Raw genomic sequence first — 12546 nt, 5'->3', positions numbered from 1 at the left:
GGCCAAGTAAGGGTTGAACTGTACAGAGCCAGAGTTGGTCTAAGAAAAATTCTTCCAATGATCAGTCTTGGAAAATGTCAAACCAAGGAGTCCATTCTTATCCATGAATAGCCAATTCTCAAACTCTCTCCTTTCAAGGAAATGCAGCATGAAAACCACAATTTTTTTTTTCTTTTTGGATGAGAATTTGAGAAATAATGTTTATCAGGAAGCCTGCATTTCCCAACCTTAAAACAATACTCAATAAGTATGTGTCTGTAATTAAACTCACAGTCTGAGTCATACCAATACTCTGAGAAAAAAAATTTTAAAAATTTGACCAATGACAATAAAAACCAAATCATCTTTCTATTTTCTTTTAGAGAGAATACTAGAAATTAATATTTTATGAAGAAGTCATCAAAGAGTTTACAGACAACAATTTAGAAAAAATAATTATAGGGCTATGATAGGCATTTAGTTAATTAAGAAAATACCATGGTATATGCCTTGTGATTTTCATATTATGTGTCAGCTTTTAAAGTTTGTAATCTGTTAAGACTTCTTATCTCATTATAAATACTTTTGTGCTCATTATCAATTATAGTGATATTTGTTGTTATCATTTTTCTCTCAAAAGTCACCCAAAAAGTTTGTATAAACTTCAGGGTCTACAAAACATGGATCTACCCTAAACATAAACAATTCTTTTCAACTTTATCAGTTTTCATGATTAGAACTTGTCATTAACTGTAATGAAAAGCTCCTTCAAAGTAATGGAAGTTTGTAATGTTGAGTCTTTTAAATGTAAACAGAATGCTTTGAAGGACTGCAAAATATTTTGAAATATCCTATGTAAATCAATAGATAAGACATTATCATTATTTCTGTCATATTTGTTGTGCATTGCCAAAGTAGATAAAACATATATATCAGTTATATTATAAAATATTTATTCTAAATACTGTTAATCTTTATTTTCTCCTATAAAATGTTTAATATACATTTACCTCTTAACAAAAAGTAAAATTATATGTGAACGTTCAGACCAGTTAATGTTAGGTGTACAACATACATTCCATTCCATACATTCCAATTCATATTTTTCATGTTCTTTAAAACATATTTATTCTTATTTTTATTTTTCATTTACATTTAATCATTTTCAGAAGCTAAACACAAGAGTCCAATACATGAATATGCAGAGTAACCAAAAACATACCCTTTTTTCCTACTTGTTAGTTCCTAAATAATCTCCTTTGATTATACATTTTATTGCTTTATTATTATCACTTAAGTAATGGTAAATAACATGTTTATATTGTTTTCTGTCTTTATAAAAATAGATACATAAATATCATTAAACCTTCAGCATTTTATCTTAATTATTTTTAATACTCCTGATCAGACTTGTTTTGTATTTTATTTCTGTGTTTTTAAAAGATAGCACTTCTCGGGCTGCCTGGGTGGCTTGGGTGGTCAAGCAACTGCCTTCAACTCAGGTCATGATATCGGGACTCTAGGATCAAGCCCCACCATCATATTGGGCTCACTATTCAGCAGGGAGCCTGCTTCTCCAGTTCCCTCTACTGTTTCCCCAACTTGTGCTCCCTGGCTCTCTCTCTCTCTGTCTAATTAATAAATAAAACCTTTAAAATAAAATTAAATTTAAGAAGATAACACTTCTTAACAAATGTTTTAATTTGCTTTCTTGAAATATAAAATGAAGGAAGACTTTTTTTGACAGAATACAAGTAATTTTTTTCAAACTGATGTGGTTAAACATTTTGGTTAAAGATAGACATCTTCTGGGGCCTGGATGGCTCAGTTGGTAGAACCTGTTGGGTCTTGATCTCGGGGTTGTAAGTTCAAACCCCTGTTGATTGTAGAGATACCCTAAAGATATGTCTTTTTAAATTTTTTTAAAAATAAATATGGATATTTTCCATAAATAGAGCTAAACTTGAAGCCCAAAGTTTTGACAAAATTGTATTTGAAGTTGTCATAGGTGGGTTTGTCCAAAAGAAGATGAAGGCTAGGACAAAAGAAGTTTTCACTGGAATCAATATCTGTAGAGAAGAGGTTGAGGGAACAGGATTGAGCCTACAAAGTAGCTGAATGGTATGCAGGCCCAACATTGCCTAGAACAGCCCAAGTGGGAATTCTGCAGCAAGACATGTTCATCAAAGTTGTTGGGCATCACTCCAAAATGATGGGATGACCACATTAGTTACCACTAGACAAGTCCTCCTTAAGAGGTTCTGGATCTCTGTCTACCTCAAAAGCACTTACAAAATAAGTGCATTTTATAAAGTAGGAAAAAAATGTGTTAACAAAGATGTAAAGATATTAATACTAACATTTTGTTTTCCAATTCATTATAGTATGTTAAGTTAAATAAGGTGTCTCTAGGTAAAAAATTCATAGATAAAATAATTATTTGTAAATCTTAAGAAAACCTTTCCATGTAAAGTAACAAATTACTTTTGCTTTTGATGGGAATTATCTTTTCCTTCCTTGTACTTATGAATGGAACAAGATTACTGAGTGATTTTATCTATAAAAATGTAAAATAGATTTTTAAAAATGAGATGGGGTTTTATGTCATTTCATTAATCAAGCATATGTATTAATGAATAGTTAATGAATATTTATTAAGAGTTGCATGTCCAGTAGATTTTTTTGGTTTTTATTCTTACTATTTAATGTTTAAAAGTTATTAATGTTATTTACTATATTTACGGGGTTTAGAGCAAATGTTTATTAATAATAATTGTAGTGATACCTAAGACAGAATACATTTCTAATATTTAGAAACTATGGTCAGAGGAATTTCTTAAAAGTACCTTATAAAATATTAGAGATACATATTTAATGGTTTAAGTAAACTTAAACATAAAAATACACTGAAGATAAAATTTCAGGGAGGATGTTAATGGAGATACAAATTAAAAAACAGGTAAGATATAAAATTTAATGCTAAAATAGAGCTTGTTCATCTATTTTTCATAGATCATTGTGGGTTTATAGTAATTATGATTAGGTTCCATTGGCTCTATTTTAAGAAATAATATAATGATTGTATTTTAAAATATTAATGCTTATTATATAACAGAACCATATTGTTCCTCAATATTTAATAATGAAAAATTATAGAGGTCAATTTATAAACATGAGAGGATGTACATAATTTTCAGATTACTTTCAAAGGGTATCAGGAATATCACCAACTGACAGCATTGGGAACAGACATAGATTTTGCAGTGCTTACCATCTGCCTCCTCAGCCCTTCTCTAGGCAAGTGGACTTCATGATGATGATGTCTGACCATGCCTATCATTTCCCAGGTCAGGAGAGGGGCCCAAAATGGCCCCAAAGATAATGAGAGACCTCCCCTCCTCAATACTTTAGGCTTTATTGCTGAACACCCACTCCCAGAGTCACAGCATAGAGAGGTATTAGCCTAAATTCAGCAATTTGTCAAGTTTCATTTAATTCACAGTAAAAAAAAAAAATCATCTTCTACTAAGTGTTTTCATTGATCTTTTTAACTTTGAATGAAATCTAAAAAAGGCAGAATAATGGCTTTCAAATATTTCTATAACCCAATCCTTAGAATCTACAACTGTATTACAGGACAAAAAGGATTTTGCTAATGCGGTTAGGATTATGGATTTTAAGATAGGAAGATCATCCCAGATTATCCAAGATAACCTAATCTGATCACAGGAGCCCTTAGAAGTCTAGAACGTTCTCCCTCTGGAAGCAGAAAGAGATGTAACAGAAGGGAAAGTCAGATTGCCAAGTGTGTGTCTGAAATATGGGCCTACATACAGAAACCAGAGAGGCTTCCCTCTAAGAACTGGGGGTTTTACCAGCTGACACCCAGCAAGCAAAATGGAACCTCAGTCCATTCACAGGAAGGAGCTAAATTTTGCCATCAACCAGAATGAGCTTGGAAGCAGATTCTTCCCAAGAACCTCCCGTAAATGCAGAGCCACTGGACACTTTGAGATTGGTCTTGGGAGACCTGGGGCAGAGGATCCAACTGCAAAATCCATTTTTCTGCAGAACCTTGCATTACTGGGCCCTTACCTTTCACCTTCTGTCACTGCCCCCTTGTAATTTTGGCTTCTCTTACTTCCTCATTTTAAAAACTGCCTCTGACAGTTCACAGAAGTTTCTGGATCCACCCCCCACCCCCACCCCACACCCCACATCAAGGGTGCTTACATTTCCTGTTCCTACTGGAACAGGAACTCTGATCCTTTTTCCTCTTTCCCACTGTCACCATCACAGTCACACTTTGGTAGGGCTCACTTCTGTTCATCCTAAATATACTCTTCCTCCCACTCAGGAAGACATCTCCCTGTGTCCCGTCTAAAGTCTAGGCTAGGACATACCTTCACTAGATTTTTTCAGCCCCTGAGAGAAGGGGTTATGTCTAGCTCACAAGTGATTAACAGACCAATTGGTATGTCATCAATGATCAATAAATATTTGCTCAATAAACAAATGAATAAAACAGTAAACTGTACTATCAGTAAGAGTTACAACACCTTTAGCCTTTGGGGAGGTTTATGAAGAGTAACAGAGCAGAGAGCAGTCACTCAAGGTCTCTGATCTCAGGGGCATTCCTTCTCTGAGGACTCTGCCTGTCTGGCTCTCTCCACATGCTGAACGTTCTTCAACTGGGCAAAGTCTTCCTTACATCACCTACTTTATCTTTCCTAAGTCCCTCCATTAATTAATTAAACTCTCTTTTGGAATCACATAAAGCAAAAATATCTTTTTGTCTTTTATCATTGCAAATGAAAATTAATATTGGTATAGAACTGTGTAATTTATAAAGCATTTTAAGAGAATGCTCTTAAACATTTGACAACATGAGGCACCCAGGTGGCTCAGTCGGCTAAGCATCTGTCTTCAGCTCAGGTTATGATCCCAGAGTCCAAGATCAAGCTCCACACCATCCTGCCTGCTCAGTGGGGAGTCATCTTCTCCCTTTGCCCCTCACCCTGCTTGTACTCTCTCTCTCTTTCTCTCTCTCTCTCAAATAAATAAATAAATCTTAAAAACAACAACAACATTGGACAACCTATCACAGAATGGAATAGGGTAAACCTACAAATATCCCTTAACTTTCTGATGTCTGTGTTCCTTGTACTTAACACAATGTCAACCCCAACCCAAGGATTTATTTACCGACTGCATCCATAGGACTCACACTTGTGTGTTATCTCCCATGGAGTCCCTCCTCCATGGCCCTCCTCCAAGGCCTAGATCAGAGTCCTAGATGGTTACCAACACAAATGTAATGCCTTCTTTGTTTAACTGTGGCCTCTCCAATTTTCCTTAATTGGAGAACAGTGAGAACAGGACCCAGAACTTTTTGTCACATCAGTGATGAAATGGGGCCAGACATTTTTAAGGGTGATACTTCTTTTAAAAGCTCTGTAGACTGAGGGCTGTCTTGGTGGCTCCATGACTTAGCTAAGTGACTGCCTTTGGCTCAGGTCATGATCCCAGGGTCTGGGATCCAATTGAGTGATGACCCTGCTCAGCAGGGAGTCTGCTTCTCCTTCTGCCTGCCACTCCCCCTGCTTATACTTTCTATCTGATAAATAAAATATTTAAAATAAATAAATATAAATAAAGGCTTTGTAGGACTGAAATACAAGCAAGCACAAAGAGTTGGTGTATTGTACTTGAGAGGCGCAGACATGCACTGCTCGTCCATCAATCTCCAACATATTCTGCCTTGATCCATTCTCTCAGGATGCGAATGTCTAAAATTAACCACCTCACATCCATTCCCTTGGCTTAGGATTTGTCACCTGTTAAAGAAGAAATAATTCAGGGAAAGGTGTAGCTTAGTTTTTGTTAATAACTTATTTCTTAGAATCCACTTGTTAATACTTTGTTCTTTAGACTGAAATAGGCTTGATTACAAGCTAGGTCTTCCATTTGGCTGTGTGATTGTGGTCACAGTCTGCAGTCATGCTAAGTCTTAGTTTTCTCAGTTGGAAAATGGAGGTAATTTTATAAAATACATTTTAGATTGTGAGAGGAGCATTACATGAGAAAACACATTTTATTTTATTTTATTATTTTATTTTTTTAAAGATTTTATGTATTTATTTGACCGTGAGAGAAGGAACACAAGCAGGGGGAATGGGAGAGGAAGAAGCAGTCTTCCCACTGAGCAAGGAGCCCGATGTGGGGCTCGATTCCAGGATGCTGGGACCATGACCTGAGCCAAAGGCAGATGCTAAATGATGGAGCCACCCAGGTAGCTTTATTTATAAAAATAAACTTTAAAGCATTAAACAGAGGGCCCAGTATATCATATATGTTCAGTGAATTCCATTGTGCAAAATCTTTTTGTCTATTTTATTCACCATTGTTTCTAAGAAAACGGTACAGTGCCCAGCACATAGAATGCACTCAGAATAACACAAGAATGGGTAAATGACTGAACTATAGCATTATGTCATTTTTAGACATGGTTTTGCAAAGAAAAGAAAAACAGTGAATCAGCGAAGATATCTGTAACTAGACAATGTGCAGGAGCAAAGTGCAGAACTGAAAGGAGGAGCGACACACAACTGCATAAATATCACCTAGTTCCAGAAACTTCCAAAGACTGCCTCCAGAAATGTAATCAGAAATGCAGCTTCCTATGTAGACTCTGAGAGGGATCTGTGCCTGTCATTTTCTTCTGGATTCTTTCTTATTTATTTGTTTTGACATAAACAGGAGCAATCTTGCAGGATAAATATTGTACCACACAGGCAGAAGGCTGTCAAAAATAAAATAAAATGAAATAAAAATAAAAGCCGCTCTGAAGAATCCAGAGCCACAGATTCTGCAGCTCTGTGGAACAGGCAGCTTGAGCAGCACACTCCCCTCGTCTCTCTCTGCATGTCTTTCCAATTTAGTCAAGTTGTTTATCTTCGAGGGAATGGAAAGGAAGATCATATTGTGTCCTATAGGGAATGATTCATATTCTGAGAAACAGTGACACCACGTTGTGATCTGTGAGCCACATTTTCTCCGACAGGGTTTCCAGGTCTGTTATTAGGACGCTGACTTTATATATTGGGAAATAGAAATGACAAATGTGGTTTTTCACTACCATGGCTTGAAAGTCCAACACAATGGAGATTTTTTCATGTGGCACCTTGAAGTCAACAAGGTTCAATGCTCCTTGCCCCCCTCCCCCATATAGGAAATAACGAAAAAATCAAGGAGAAAAGAAAAGCACATCTAAAAATACAAAGCTACTGTTAAACAGTTTTAAAGCTCTAGAAAAATCACCATGTAGAAATTGCTTCTCAGAGTGTGGTAAAAAGCCATTGGCATTAGAATCACTCATTTGTTAAAACTCAGGTTCCTGAATCCCATCCCAAAATACTGTATCTGTATCCCTTGGGTTTGAACCTGGGAATCTATACACTAACAATCTCCCCCGGGGATTCTTTTATTCTCTAAAATTAAACAACCACTGCCATAAAATACCTCTGACTTAAAGAACATGGAAAATTTGAAGAAAATTTGAAGAAAAAATTGAAAGAAAAAAAATTCAAACCATTTCATACTCACCCATAATTACTAATTATAATTACTAATTACTAATGAGGTGTGTCTACCTATTGGTCACTGTAAAATTTTCCAATCTTGGAATCAGATTGGAAACTACCACCTTCATTTCCTGTTACACATTAATTTACAATTTTTAATCACAGCAACCACCCAGAACTTAACTTCTTAAAGAAATTATGTCATTGAAAGGAATGAAGTACCATAAATGTTGAAACTGTGAACTACCTTGAAGTAATATTGTGTAATAACTACAAGTATCATGACTTCCCTCCAATACTTAAACTATCCCAGAAACACTACAATGACTTCCCTGGAACCCCAGTTTCTCCTTCTCACTATAAGAGGAGAAAGGGACAGCAAAGATATCCCTCTCTCCACATGTACAGAGAATAGCCCTGGTGAAGACACAGTGAGAAGGCGGCCATCTGCAAACCAGGAAGAGAGGTCACACCAAAAACAACCCTAATGTTACCTTGATCTTGGACTTGCAGCATCCAGAACTGTGAAAAAATAAGTTCTTTAAGCCATCTACTCTATGGTATTCTGTTTGGCAGCCCTAGCTGCTAATACACTTTGAATATCCAAGGCAGAAAATGTTGCCACTACAAAATTAGAGAAAAAGAAGTATGAACAGATCCCAAGATGAACTCTTGAAATTATGAGTCCTTTGCTAAAGCTTAATGAAAAGTACCATTGCTCTGAGAGAACTACTAGGAACTCAGACTACTTAGATGAGAACAACATGTGGACTTCCTTACTAGGTAAGATTCTGAGCCAGCGGAAGTACTCACCAAAAAAAAAAAAAAAAAGAGAGAGAGAGAGAGAGAAAAATAACGATTTGATGATGAAGGAAGTCATTAATAGACTACAGGAAGAATTGTACCCTGTCATATCTTTGTTTGTTATACTACTTGATCAGGGAAGCCTTCTCAAAAAGTCACTATCTTAGCATGGTCTTGGTGTAGTTATATTCTTTAATCACAGATTCCACTTCTGTTGCTTTGAGGGTTAAGATGTGTGGTGTAAATCTTTGGGAAATGCTTAGCAGTCTTCAGATGAATGAAAACTTTGTGTATAGACAGTTAGAAATTTCTAGATCTTCCCTGGGGTTTCCTAGTATGTTGTGACATCTTACACAGCAAGTGCTGTGATTTTTGCATTTTACCTTATAATAATCTTCACTAAATGACTAGAGATTTGACTTCAATTGGCTCTCTCCTTTAGTTTCTTCTGAATACTTTGCTTGGAGTAGTCAACCCATAACAACAGCAATAAAAGTAAATTGTCTACTCCCTAAGGCACGTATTTGTAGTAGATTCCAGTAATACAATGACAAGAACATTCTTTAAGCACTAATGTCCTGCTTTTTTATGCTTTTATAGGTTCTGTTATTGATTTGTTTATATTCTATTTGCTTGTTAATGGTTTAGATATACATTGAATAGTATCTAACACACCATTATCATACTTAACTCTTTTTTTCCTTTTATTTGTAGCAATATCTGGGATTTCTTATGAAGAATAAGATGGGGACACAAGGAGTTTATCTTTAGCAATGATGAAGATGGATATTTACTGGAGTATATAAAAATGGACAGACAGGGAAACTAAAAGGTTGAGATAAACTAGGATTTAAGCCATTGCTTTAGACAAGCTATAAAAATGTTATTAAGGATTTGCTGCAGAAACAAAAGAAAACTGCTGTTTCTAATTCTTTCTTGGCTTAATCATCCAAAAGTTTAATAAGCTGTGTACCTAAATGGGAGATGGATTTTACAATTTGGGAATAACAGTATGTTTATATATCCCCTCTGTACCTCCTTTACAACTGAAAGTACAGATCTGTTATGTTAATTGGATTTCAGATGGACACAAACTCTTAACTTTCTTCAAAAATTGACTTTTTTTAAAAAAGAATCAGGTGAAACAGTTGACATACTTGCCCAACATTTTCAATTACTCAAGGATTTATAATATTAAGGGCCTGGAACATGTCTCATTTCTCTTTTTATTCTTCACTGGTCCAACCATGATGCCTTAACCAAAGTTGGGCAATTTAGTTGAATATCCAGGTATGACTTTCCCTATTTGCTCAATTCTTATTTGAATGTGTTTTCCTATTTTATCATTTTCAAACTGAACTATCTATATTTTTTTAAAGATTTTATTTTTAAAGAATATTTATTTATTTATTTATTTGACAGACAGAGATCACAAGTAGGCAGAGAGGCAGGCAGAGAGAGAGAGAGGAGGGAACAGGCTCCCTGCCAAGCAGAGAGCCCGATGTGGGGTTCCACCCCAGGACCCTGGGATCATGACCTGAGCCGAAGGCAGAGGCTTTAACCCACTGAGTTACCCAGGTGCCCCCAAAAGATTTTATTTATTTATTTGACAGAGAGAGAGACATCACAAGTAGGCAGAGAGGCAGGCAGAGAGAGGGGGGAAGCAGGCTCCCTGCTCAGCAGAGAGACCTATGTGAGCCTCAGTCCCAGGACCCTGAGATCATGATCTAAGCTAAAGGCCAAGGCTTAACCCACCGAGCCACCCAGGTGCTCCTGAACTATCTATATTTAATTATTATGTTTCCCTCCAAGTATATAAGTGAATCAGTTGTTTCTTAAAATTGATCTTAGAATAGGAAAAGAAAGGAATCTGGAAAGAAAAAATCCTTTCATTCTTTCATACATCACTCTACCATCTCAAGATCAAGTTGAAAAAGTTCTCTTTCATAATCCAATGAAAATATTTTTTAAGACCTTTCCACCTGCCAGACATTGTGCTAGATTTTTTCTTGAATGGGAACTTTTTTATCTTCAATTTAATTTGAATGCTTAGTTTGTTTTGTTTTTAAGGTGAAAAACCACTTCTCATAAGATTGATCCTTCCTTCCTTCCTTCCGTCCTTTCTTCTTTCTTTCTTTCTTTCTTTCTTTGAATGTTCTCCAGAATTGACAGACACCAAATTATTCAATGCTAGATTTCCTTGAACCCTGATTTTTGTCAGTCAGTCTAAGTTCTTTGATGACCCAGTCCCAATGGCTTTTTAAAACCCATGAAAAGCTCAGACAGAAAGCACTTAATCTGAAGCTGCAGTGATGTGAGCAGGTCCCGCTCTACAAGAGTCAATCTGTCCTGCAGCTTGACAAATGAAGGAAGAGGGCTCTCAACTTGTAAGTACAGCAGACTATTCATCCACATCTCTGAGCTCAGGCTTTGTAGCATCTTGTGCTGCCTCAAACAGGAAGAAACCAATACCCTGGAAACAACTGCTTAAAATAACCTGAAACATCTGCAGGGAAACATTTTAGTATTTACCTTCCTTGCTTACCCTCTTTAGGTTCTCTATATATGCTATTAGTCTTACTGTACCCATATCAAATGTTATAGCAAAAGGAGTAGAAAGTAAAAAGATACGTACATCTCAAAGGCATGGATCTGATTCTCTCACAAAGATGTGATGCCACCATGACGTGGCACTGGTAAGTTATAGCTCCACAATCGCTGTGCCTCTTACTAACTGTGGTCTTGGGTAAGTCACTCCATTAATCAAACTCTCTGTATTTCACTCTTGATATTTACAACATTGGACAATAATACCTTCTTGACAGAGTTGTGAAGATTAGGTAAAATGAAGACATAATGCATGCAAAGTGTTCCATAAGATGAATGAGTAGTATATGCTCAATAAAAATGGCTGGATTTTAGCGACTTATCTCTTTCTGCTAAATATCCTGTAAATTACTATCCAAAATTAGCTTAAACTAAGAATTCTACCATTACGATAGTGATTTTCTTTACTGATTGCAAGGATTATGTTTTCACAAATTGTTCTCTGTCTCCACGCATATGTGTGTGCACACATGCACACCCACACATAAATAATAATAGCACCTAAATTAAATTTTCACTTTATAATTTAATACAATTCCTCAAAAAGCCAACTGATATAAATACTAAATAATATTCAAAATTATTAGTTTACAGCATTATAATTCAGCTTTGCCTTTTTTTTAACTTGTAGCAAGAATTACATCAAACTCCACTCATTGCACCAGAGACCCCTGTGGTGTTAGCAAAAGCCTTGCCTCTCATGTAGCACACTATTGTAATTAGGCATTTTATAAGTAACAGACCTGCCCTTGATTTGTCTCTGCCTGAAATTTTCTGACTTCTACATCTATTCCTCCATCCATCTCTTCATCTAATTACTCATTCATACACTAATTCATTTATTTATTTATTCAGTTATCTATTCAAATATTGTTAGAGTATGTGGGGTTTCCCTTTCCAGCAGTATTTTTTTATTTAAATATTCTATAAAAATTTTTCTAGTTTTCTGTTTGTGGTCTAATATTTAGCTTTTATCATTAGCCACATTTTGTGTGTGCAGTGTCTGCATTGCAATTTTGTTTGCACACAGGAAAATGAAAATTACAAATATAGTTCTATGTTCTAAACACTGTACTGCTCAGGAACCTCAGTGAAATTGAAGACTAAGTTCTTTAGAATCCTCTATAATCTGAATTCTTATTGCCTATTAAATGTTTCTCAATGCCATTCTGCTCAAAGGATCCTTCTGAAGATATGCTATCTTCCTCTCCTTGGGTATACCAGATAACTATGGTGGTCAGGAAGTCCTCCTCAGATGTGGGTGGCCTATGTTTGGATCTATTATATCTCTTTGAGACTATCTCAAAAACAAATTAAAAGGTAATATAGTTTGGCTCAGTATTAGGAAGAATGCTGTAAAACGCCAAATGCAAAGTACATTATAAGGAATGGGTTTAAGCAAAAGCCTGGGATATAATTCGTCAGGGGTATTGGAGGCAAATTTCAGAGAAAAATTACACTAGACAACAGGTATGGCCAGTCTTTCTCAGATATTTTGTTGTTTCGAATACTCCCATGCATGGAAACCTAGTAGTATGAGAATCTGGTAAGAATAAGATCTAGATCTCAGATA

The sequence above is a fragment of the Mustela nigripes genome, chromosome 13, assembly GCF_022355385.1.
Source record: "Mustela nigripes isolate SB6536 chromosome 13, MUSNIG.SB6536, whole genome shotgun sequence".
Lineage (NCBI taxonomy): Eukaryota > Metazoa > Chordata > Mammalia > Carnivora > Mustelidae > Mustela > Mustela nigripes.
Note: the sequence above shows the minus strand (reverse complement) of the source record.